Source organism: Denticeps clupeoides, chromosome 20 (assembly GCF_900700375.1).
Source record: "Denticeps clupeoides chromosome 20, fDenClu1.1, whole genome shotgun sequence".
Lineage (NCBI taxonomy): Eukaryota > Metazoa > Chordata > Actinopteri > Clupeiformes > Denticipitidae > Denticeps > Denticeps clupeoides.
The window spans coordinates 10749769-10761464 of record NC_041726.1 but is presented as its reverse complement, the minus strand read 5'-3'; the positions used below and the strand labels follow the sequence as shown (position 1 = coordinate 10761464).

Genomic DNA, 11696 nt, shown 5'->3' with positions numbered 1-11696 from the left:
TATAATTTCTATTTAGTTGAACAGTGCACAGAGAGACATATGGATAAGCCTGTGAATTACCTATTTTTAACAACTTCTGTTTTTTTCTACAAAAAGATTTTAAGATGGAGTCAACTTTACATACCAATAGGACACCTGTTTAACAAATAACGTGTATTTTATGAAACATGAACAACTTTTCTATTACAAACCCAAGACAGAAAACATGGGTGTATTGTTCTTTTACGACCGCCGTAAACATGCACATCACACACACACACACACACACACACACACACACACACACACACACATAAAGGGGTTCGAAAGTCTATGGACCGCGGGTTTTGGTGCGGGTGATTCTGAACCACAAATTTCATACCAAGGTAATTGTAAAAACCACAGATCCTACTAATAATAATAATATCACTACATAGTTGTGTGTGTGTGTTTTTGACCGTGCATGCATTCTAATAGCAGAACATTATCCAAACTCCAATGTTGTAACCGCTGATGTTGGATGCTCTGCCGACAGTTTAGGTAATATATTTATGACTATCTAATACGGTTTTATGAATTTTTCATCATATGGTTGTGATTGTAATATCTCTCGTTCTGTACAGCAACCATCAGACAGCTCGTGGCCACCATTCCTGAGCCAGGCCTTGATAATACAGGGGTCGACAAGCCGTCAGGTCGGAAAGCTACACGCAAGCGAAAACACCTGGCTCCCGTGGTAGATCTGTGCGTGGAAAAGTCACAAAAGCGTATGGTGAAAAAGCCGCAAGGTATGTATTACATATGTTTTAACACAATTTATTATTATTTTTAATAAAATATTGACAATCAGGTTTGATAAAACTATCAGGAAAGAAGACGAAAACAGATTTCAAGCACCCGGAAAAGCCAGAAGGTATGTATTTACATGGGTTTTAACGCAATCGTTATTTTAATAAAATATTAATTTTAACATCGTGTGATTTTGTTACAGGTAGAAACCCCGTAAACGTTGATCTCGACTTTGTCGCCGATTGGACCAACACGGATTACAAAGCGTGGGATGCAGTAGATTTTGCCAGATCAGACATCGCCACACAAACAGAACCAAACCACATCGACCCACAGAGGTACCGGCGGTTTTCTAATCATTCTGAATGCTGTGTGTGCCATAAACAGGTATTAGATAGCATTGTTAAGGTGTATGACTTGCAAGAAAAGTTGATTAGGACTGTAGGGATTATAGCCAAAGCTATATACATCAGATCTGAAGCGTGTCGATTGGTCATCGTGATCAGCGGTTTTGTTGCGTTTAAGTGGTATTTCACATGTGTAAGGGGTGTTTTAAACTTGTTGTCATCCATAATGGAGCCGTCTAAACGTCAATGTATTGGTGGTGATGCTGTGGAAGATTTTAATAAAACACTACACGATATGTTAAACATCGAGACGTGGGGGGAAATTGAGATGTTTAATAATGTTTTACATCAAATTCAAAATGGCTGTGGTGCTGAATCTGATCCAGTATCCTTAGAAGAATTGTCTATAAGGGGTGGTGTGATAGACGGTTACCATGTTACACCTAGACCACGGTTCAATGGGGTGGTACTGCGTTGTGATATTAATTTCAGATCCGTGTCGAGCAGCGACATAACATCATATATTTCACACATCCACGATGTATTCAAAGATATCGTAAAATTCTCACACACACTGGCCGGACAGAGTGGTGCTTTCGATGTCACACTGAGTGGCGATACCCTGCTTTCAGATGTTAATGCGATCCTTTCACCCGCGAATAACCATTCGTATGAAATTCTGATGGACGCCATCGAAAAAATAATCCAAAGCAATAAAAAAATTATGTGCGATGAGACACTACACCTGACTGTTTCAATCGCTAGAGGTCGTGATGGGGGCGCGCGACGTAAATTGTGTGATTTGGCTCATGATCAGATAATAAGCAAGAACAGGATGAATCTATTCTGCCCCGTTAATGTTACAAACCATTTGTGCTTCGCGATATGCCTGGCAAATTTTGTAAACCCTGAGAAACCAACAGCTTATTTAGAAAAATTGGCTGCCACATTTCAGACACGGTGCGGGCTACCTATTCACCATAAAGTCGGCTTTAATGATGTTCCAAAATTTGAGAGCTTATTGGACATCAAGATTGTGATCTTTTACAGATCAGACGTAGGGGTGTTGCAGAAATTTCAAACTAGCGCTGTACCGCATGCAAAAACAGCCTTTTTATACATACACGACAGCCATTACTATGGAATATTAAACCTCAAGGCGTTCATGGGGGTGCCATATGTCTGTGAATTCTGCTATGCCGGTTACACTTCGTTCCGAGACCATGGTTGCAAATACAGGTGTGATGTTTGTAACGACCCCGGCTGCCCTTCAAGGGTCACAGGTTCGAGATATTGCTCGTCTTGTGGGAGGTTTTGCAAGTCTGATTTTTGTTTTGACAAACATAAACAGCCCCGTCCTATGAAGAGCGATCCTAGCGTGGTAGCGTCAAATTGTGATCTTACAAAATTTTGTAAGAATTGTAACAGGCGTTACCACGTTAGTGTTAAAAAACCCAAACCACACACGTGTCCGACACCACACTGTGTTTATTGTCGTGAAGAACTGATTCCAGACGCTAAGCATGAATGCTTCATACAACCCATTAGATTGAAGGAGACAAACAACCGCTACATTTTTTTTGATTTTGAAACACGTTTCGAGAACGGCAAACATCATGCAAATTTTGTTTGCGCAATTACATTTACAGGTGTGGAGTTCACGGCTGAGGGTGACGGGTGTGTGCGTGAATTTGTGAATTGGCACCGTCGACCGAGGTTCAACGGTTTCACATTTTTAGCACACAACGCTGCAGGGTTTGACAATTTCATACTTTTGGAATATTATTCCAAAAATGGGATCAAACTAGATGTGACAATGACTGGATGCCGTCTGATATTCATGTTTGATGCATGTTTTAAACAGCGTTTTATCGACAGCTATTCTTTTCTACCGATGAGTCTGGCAAAAACAACAGCTGCGTTAAATCTCACCACCACAGAAAAGGGTTATTTCCCACACAAGTTTAACACACGCTCAAACAACCATTACATAGGCCCATATCCGGATAAGACCTTTTATGGATATGACAACATGTCCAATGCTGGCAGACGTGAATTTGATGACTGGTACAACGAATCAGTGTGCGGTGTTTTTGATTTTCAGAAGGAACTCCGTTTCTACGGTCGAAACGACGTCGTGCTGTTAAGAGAGGCGTGTCTGAAATACCGTGATGAGTTCATAGAATGCACGGGTCTAGACCCTTTTGGTCAAACCACGTTGGCATCGTGCTGCATGGCTGTATACAAAACACACTACCTACCTTCCTTCTTCACGGGGTCTCCGATTCCAATCATGTCTGTTCTCCGTTGTTGTCCCTGGCTGGTGGAACAACCTGCCCTCCTCCACACGACTAGCCGAGACTATCACCACTTTTAAGAAGGTGAAAACCCTCTTATTCCAAAAATATTACAGACAAATTTAACACATACACATGCATACACATTGAACAAACAAATACAAAATGTATAAATACATTATAATTTTTCTTAGTCTAGCACCCAACACTCTCCGAGCATGTTCTTCAATGACAAGTCTAAGCCTTATCAGGGCTCTTAGTTTGTATACTTGATATTCTATAGAAATCGAACGAGAATTGCTGGTGTCTTCCCATTGTAAGTCGCTTTGGATAAAAGCATCTGCCAAATAAAATAAAGTAAAGTAAAGTACCACGTGATACACATAACGCGTACACAAGCCAAAACAAGGCATTTTCAGACATTAGCATTGAATGGCTGGAATATGTCAAAACAACCAAGCATGTGAACATCCAACACGCTCTGACAGAGGGTGAGGTTGTGGTTGGGAAATACTGTCTTGACTGCTATTATGAAAAAAATGGTCGTAAATACGGTTTAGAATTTAATGGGTGTATGCATCATGGACATGATTGTAAATACACACCCACCCAAACTCATCCTTTGTCAAGGCTCCCGTACAGTGTTTTAAGAAGGCGTTTTGATGATAAGATTGAAACCCTCACCAAGGTGTACGGCTTAAAAGTCGAAGTTATGAGGGAGTGCCAGTGGCGTCATTTAAAACAGGTCGATCCATCAGTCATAGAGTTCATGTCAACATATACACATCCCAGTCATCTAAAGCCGAGAGACAGCCTCTTTGGCGGTCGAACGAACGCGTACAAACTCTATCACAAAACATCGGACGGTGAAAAAATTCGTTACTTTGATTTCACCAGTCTCTACCCGTTTTGTCAATCATCAAAGGAATATCCGATCGGCCACCCACAGATCATTTTGAAAGACTTTGATAGTCTCGAAAAATTACTATGGGTTGATTAAAGCAACGGTGTACCCGCCACGTGGTCTCTTACACCCTGTGTTGCCTTACCGATGCGGCGGCAAACTAATGTTCCCGCTTTGTAGAACATGTTGTCATCTTGAGAATCAAGCGTCACCATGTACTCATACTGACGGCGAGAGATCTCTTTCGGGTTGTTGGGTTAGCATTGAATTGTTGAAAGCTGTACAGATGGGTTATGTTTTGGCTGAGATTCATGAAGTGTGGCATTTTGAACAAAGATCAGAAACGTTGTTTGCAGATTATGTGAAAACGTTTCTACAATACAAGCAGGAAGCCAGTGGGTACCCGCCGGGGGTTGTGACGTATGCTGAAAAGCATGCCTACATCGAAGATTATTTTCAAAAACAGGGTATCCGTCTGAATCCTGAAAAAATCTGTTCAAACCCTGCAAGGAGAAATATTAACAAACTCCTATTGAATTCACTTTGGGGCCGATTTTCAATGCGGGAAAACCTTCCATTCACAGAGTTGTTGAAAGATCCTGATGACTTTGCGCGCTACATTTTTGGGGGTGGTCGTGAAATCACACATTTTGCATTTGTCTCGGACGAAGTGGCATTGGTTCAGTGGCGTTATGCAGAAGGTTACGGTGCTCAAATGCGTGACATTAATGTGTTTCTTGGAGCGTTTACAACTGCTCATGCACGCCTAGAATTATATTCTGTGATGGAAAAATTGGGTGATCATCTGCTGTACATCGACACAGACAGTCTAATCTTTGTCTCAAAAGATGGTGACTGGGAGCCACCCCTAGGTCCATATCTGGGCGATCTTACTGACGAGGTAGGCCCCGGGGATTACATTACAGAATTTTGTTCAGGCGGTCCGGAAACATATGGTTACATCACTGCTAACGGTAAGACATCCATGAAGGCCAAGGGTATCACTCTCAATGCTGAAAATTCAAAAGCTGTAAATCTACGCTCTCTGGTTGATTTGGTTAACAGCTATGTAATAGATAGAGACCGGTTGCAACATGTTTTAACACGCACAGACACAATTACCAGGAATAAAAGACACCTCACATAACATATCAGATGTCAAAAGGTTCAAAGTTGTGTACAACAAACAAACGAGTCCTGCTCCCAGACTTTACGACGCTCCCCTATGGGTATTGACACAAGATGACTTTGAGAGATGTCACAGGTAAATATGTAAATAAAACATTTTTCTTTTTTATCATTATGTCTGTAACATCTGTATGTATGTACAGTTTTCTATTATTTGTATCTGTGTGATTTTCAACATGTTTGTAACATATTGTATATATGGATGTTTGTATTATTTGTGTATGTGTGATTTTTCAATATGTCTGTGACATTTGTATATTTATATTTGTATTTTTTATGCTTTTATATGCATGTGTGTTATTTTCTACAATAAAAATTTATGTGTATCATCTCAGGATTCGACCTCAGATTGCAACATCCGTTCTTGTGTATAGTAAGCGGACCGTCAAACTCTGGAAAAACGTTTTTTGTGAAAGCATTAATAGCCGATGCCGACCACTTAATATCTACAACGATTGAAAACATTGTCTACATTTACGACTGCTGGCAACCTCTTTATGACGAGTTGTTAAAAATTAGGAATATTAATTTTATACAAGGTATTCCTGACACACTATCGGACGACCAACTCTTGCCGCCGACCAAACCATCGCTACTAATTATCGATGACTTAATGGATGTTGCGAGTGGCAATAAGCAGGTTGAAAAAGTGTTTACACAATACGTGCATCATAGAAATCTCAGCGCTATCTACATGGTTCAGAATTTGTTTTTTCAGGGGAAATCCAGCAGAACAATCAGTTTAAACACCAATTACCTAATACTTTTCAAAAACCCAAGAGACAATACACAGATTGCTGTATTAGCGAGACAGATGTATCCTGGTAATACCAAATTCTTCCTTGAATGTTTTAAAAACGCTACTGAAAAACCCTTTGGCTACCTCATGATTGATTATAAATCTAGAACACCTGACACATTTCGTCTCAGAACAGATCTGCTTTCAGAGTATCCGGTGGTCTATGTTCAGAAAAAAAAAAAAAAAAAAAACGCTGACATGTCTAATCGTCTTTATAGAAATCTGCCGCTTCTAAAACTCTTACTTAAGGCTAAGCCGATACAGAGACGTCTCATTTTACAAGAATCTTTGAATGAGTTGATTCTAACCTTATGCGAAGTGGCTTTGAATGTGCTCAGCGGTACAATACCATTGACAAAGTCACAATATAAAAAGTTGGAAAAAAAGAAAAGAGCTATAAAATTCATAGCCGATAAAAAAATTGGTGTGTTAAGAAAGAAATATGTGATCAAGAGGGTGGGTTCCTTTTACCTCTGTTAAGCGTCGCCGTCCCCTTTATATGTAGTCTAATCGCATCAAGACAGGGGGGCTAATGGAACACGCTGAAAGGATGTATTTGGTACCCCAGCGACAGCTGGACAGGTTAAAAAACGATGGTGCACCTATATCTCTGAGACAGCGCGTGGAAAATGATTTGGATGCATCGATAAAAAGTGTTTTGGACAGAACTGATTTGGGGGATTATGAAAAAGCCAAATTATACTCGACCCTCTTGCAGAGGTATATATCGGTGGTTGAGCAGGGTGATCATGAGACTAAATCGATAACGCTTAACCTACCACAGGCATCTGAAAATGTACAGACATCACCCACAGAAGCAGCGACCGTTGATGACAACGCTACGGTTAAAGAGGTTTTACAAAATGTACCGCAGAGAAGTAAAAGGAATGTCCGGTATATATTAGAAAAAATTATGAAATCACAGGGGGTTGCTGCATGGGGTAGAGAGGGCGAATTTGTTTTCAACGGTACGATCATTCCAGGATCTCACATTTTCGATTTGGTTAAGAACGTTACCACCCCTCAAATTATGAATCCTCATAGGAGACCCAAGGGGTGGCGTGAATTCCTGAGTGCTATAGCAATGTTGAACATACCTCTTTCTACGGTTCCAAACAGACGTGTTAAAGATGAGGTCAATTCATTTAAAAACATTAACAAGACTTTTACCACCCGTGATGATGATGATTCAGAACCACCCGTGTTTTCATCGCCACGTTTAGATACAAGCGCATGGTTACATTTTTAAAAAGTGTATACAGTCTTTGTTTTAAAACGTGTTTGAACATGTGATGACAATAAACAAACTTGATGATACATATATTTGTTTTTCGACTCATTTATTTAGAATAAGATTTTTTCATAAACACCTCACCAGATTGTATACATTGAGAGTTTTTAAAACATATCACAATTATAGACATGCGGGTGTAGTTTTTTCACAAATAGCGAGACCTTTTTATCATTTTTAGTCAAGTCGTTGGAATATTTAGATAAAACATCTTCATAGCTCAAACCCTTTGACATGTGGTAGAGAAAGAATACACAGTGTTCGCCGCACGTAACCGATGATAAATCCTGAACCTGTTTATTTGAAAATTGTACATTGTAACATGTAGTTTTTAGAAATTTATAAACGGTTGATGGAAACATCTTGCTGTTTGGCCTGTTTCCAAAACTGTCAAAAAAACAACAGACACTGTCTTCAGTTATGTACACAGCTAACCAGTGTTCACCCGGTTGGTCCGAACTGTGTGTGTTAATTATCACAGATGCTGGTAATGTTGCCACATGTCTTTTGGGTAATTGGTCGGACGGCAGTACGCCTAAAAAACACGTGTTTGTGGAGATTTTGTCCATAATATTTAATAGTTGTACGGTGTTCATTAATTCAGTAGTGGTCCACAAGAATCTGCCTGCGATTGGACACTTCGATTATGCTATCAAATATAGCGTAGACTATTAAATTAAGTGTTTCGAAGCGGTTGTCTAAAACGCATTTCCAATCTGATGTTCCCTGATCTAATTAACGACATGTGTTGGCTGCATTCTTAGTCCGGCGTGAGGTTAAAAGCGTAGAGTGTGTATCCATTCAAGAAATCCTCTGTCGATAGACAACGCCCGGTTTTTTAGATGTCTGCCGGTTGATAACGCCAACTGATAAAACTCTCTTATAGCAGAACCTTCTATGTACTGTGGTTGAAACAGCTTGGCAGGGAATTGCTGTCCGTCCACATACACTGCTAGGAATTCTAAATCATAATGTTTGAATGCAAAAGGGTTTTTAGCATAAGATCCTGAAAATGAGTCATTATCAACCATCCCAATCACAATGGCTTTTGGTAGTGTCCCCAAAAACAGGTTTTCCTGATTAGCGACGCGTGTTCCGGTGGGCACGGATAAATTTTTTAAGTATACCCTGTCGATAGGATATTTAGCTGTTGCTGTGAGTAATGCCTGCGCGTGTCCCAACCTGACAGCTGGTGACACTGAAACCTTTTTAACAAACATGGACGCTGCCAGTATGTTTATTTTATACCCCAAATTGTCACTGCGCATTAAGCAAAATTCATCTTTAGCACGTGTTAATCGAATTTTTATATCAACGCCGTTCAACATCAGTTTTTCTTGAAAAAAGATATCACTGTGTATGGGAGATAATAATTCAACAACGCTACTAGCATTAGTGAATGCGGCCCTCTTGTTCAACCCCCGGTTTGCTCCAGCCGGATCCGCAGTATCCATATGACCCGCAGTATCCTTGTAAAATAGGCCCGCTGAGAAAAGCGTTTCGAGCGCATGACGGTCATAATTTATCAAACACTCAATAACACTTCTGTACGGGTATGTATTTGAACTCTGTGAGATCAGCCGATCCCCCAGGGATACGTCGACCTGTGAAAATATTGTAGCTCTGGGGTAATTAACCAAGCCGACTGGTGCACCCTCTTCTATATCGGTGCCGTCCGGTTTAGTGATCTTGAGCCTTGTGTATAAAAGTGTATTGTTTAAATCAACATAGTCTTCACCGTTTCCAGCTATGAAAAACTCCAGGGGTGCAGAGTCAGTCAGTGCCGAGATAGGCGGTACTTCGATGTATGTACTTTTTTCTATAGACAACTGCGTCATGGGGACTGTAAACAAATCCAACTCTGACTTTACGCATTCATCGGACATCCCGTGTATTAACGCCATGACTAAAAGATGTTTTTTAAATTTCTTTTAGTCCGATACTCATGCATGCGTTGTTTACCCCTCGAGTTTCTTTTAAACACTGAGTTTTGTTTCTTCTTTACTTTGCTTTTCTTGCCATGTGTGATTCGTTTTACACCCGGTGGTTTGTGTTCATATCGCCTGTTCATTACCATCATACCTGAACCATCTTGTCCAACATCATTTTGTCTAGGTCTCATGACATTCGTTACTACATCGGTAACAATGTTCTTTGCCACCGATTTTAGATGGGGTTTTGCTATAGCGAAACCTTTTTTCAATAGCGGTAGTGCCATTCGGAAAAGACCTCGGAAAATACCGCCAAGCCCTGCGCCGTACATGGAAGGGGCGCCATAAAAACCTGGAATCCCACCGCCCGCTTGGTTTTGATAATACGTCACATAACGATGAGGGTCTATCGTGTACGGATTAAAAGCCTTCATAGTTTCTCAAATTCTTTGAGATTGTTTCGTGGGTCTGAAGTGTAGTTTTGTAACCACCTTGCCGTACTTAAATGGTATGACACAATTCTGATCTGATTTCACTTCTACAGCTATATCGCTGATGTGTGATTTCGAAACACGTACGTAGTGCGCTCTGTCATACTTGACTGTGACAAACTCTTTGTTTTTCCCGGTTATATGTACACATCGTAGAAGGGGTACAAAATAGTCACCCACCGCCTGATATTCTATAAAGTCTGTATAGACAAAAAGGCTATATTCGCCACCATACAGGTCGGCCGGATATGATGCATATGATCGACTCAACGGATCCACAGTAATGCTTGTGTCAAAAAATTCGTTGTTCTTAAATCCTAAAATAATCCTAAGCTTGCCTGATATCGCTATGGTGACAGGTTTGTCCGTATAGACATAAACCTTATTAATAAGGTCATCATAACCAAATGTAACGCCGTGTACCCTGGTATAGCCGCTTATCTCTCTGACTATGTCTGTAATGCTTGTGTAATAACCTACGCGTATTGTAACATCCAATCTCTCCCCTGTTATATTATTGATCAAAAAGATGATTTTGTCATCCTCTCCAAAAGTCGGCCATGATCTCGGGTACTGGAATTCAATCAGCGCTACTTCCCAATCGCCCTTTAAAATAATAGGTTTCGCGAGTTTGGTCCTATACTTTGATATGGTATTATCAGGATATACGCTCTGTGAGGCATTACACGGCAGGGTTACATAAAAGCCTTCGTCCCCCATGGTGTTGTTTTATCGTGAATGAAAGACTGATTCTGGAACAAACAATTTAAACATCTACTACGTCTTTTTCATCAACCCAAGAGTTAAATTTTTCAGGCCACCCCAACCACTTCACAAAGACCATACGTCTTTTCCCCATGTTCTTCCTTTCCAAAATTCTCAACTTTAAACGGTTTGTTACTGATTAGTTTGATCTTTTGCAATTCTTCTTCATAAAAGGTACCGTCTATTATATCGCCGTCATAATCGACCAATTTGTAGACCGGTGGATTACGTGGGATACATGCTGATATAGTAAAGAATTCATCTGTGAAGTTTTGTTCATATCCTTTTGTGAATGCACCTCTTGCTTTAGAAATTCTTACAATGTCGCCTGTTTTGTAATTAAACGTAACATTTTTCTGCTTCGCATCGTTCACACCGTACAATGACTGAAACACTCGTGCTTCATTTGTAGAGCAGACCTGTGCAGGTTTCATTTTAATGCTACGATGGTAGCTGGCATTGTATGATTTTATTAAATCAGGGAGTACGTCTATATACCTTTTAGAATTGACCGATGTCAGATATCGCCACATTCTACCCTTAATAGTCCTGTTAAAACGTTCGATAACGCTTGCCTTTAATTCGCTACCTGTGGCAAAATGGGTGATGCCTTGTTTTCTCATTAGATTTTGAAATCCTTTGTTGAAAAACTCCTTTCCTCGATCGGTCTGTAATTTTTGAGGTACTCGTCCTTCCTTTAGAATAGTTTCAAATGCTCTAGTCACCTCGGCTCCGGTCTTGTTTTTTAAAATACGAGCCCACGCATGTTTACTAAAAACATCTATACACGTTAACATGAATTTATAACCATCATTTTCCTTTGAATACATAGACATGTCAACAAGATCTGCTTGGAATTGTTTGTCTATACCATACACCACGACTCTATTCCGCTTGTATTTTAAACGCGCTGGT

The 11696-nt window shown here is 40.2% G+C and overlaps 1 long non-coding RNA gene across 1 annotated transcript; it reads left to right on the top strand.

Annotated features, from left to right (window-relative positions):
* Positions 1–297: 297 nt before the first annotated feature.
* On the top strand, positions 298–623 carry LOC114769862 (uncharacterized). The gene is made up of 3 exons (XR_003743275.1): positions 298–365; positions 460–519; positions 603–623. It is a non-coding gene; the product is annotated as an uncharacterized LOC114769862 (long non-coding RNA).
* Positions 624–11696: the final 11073 nt, after the last annotated feature.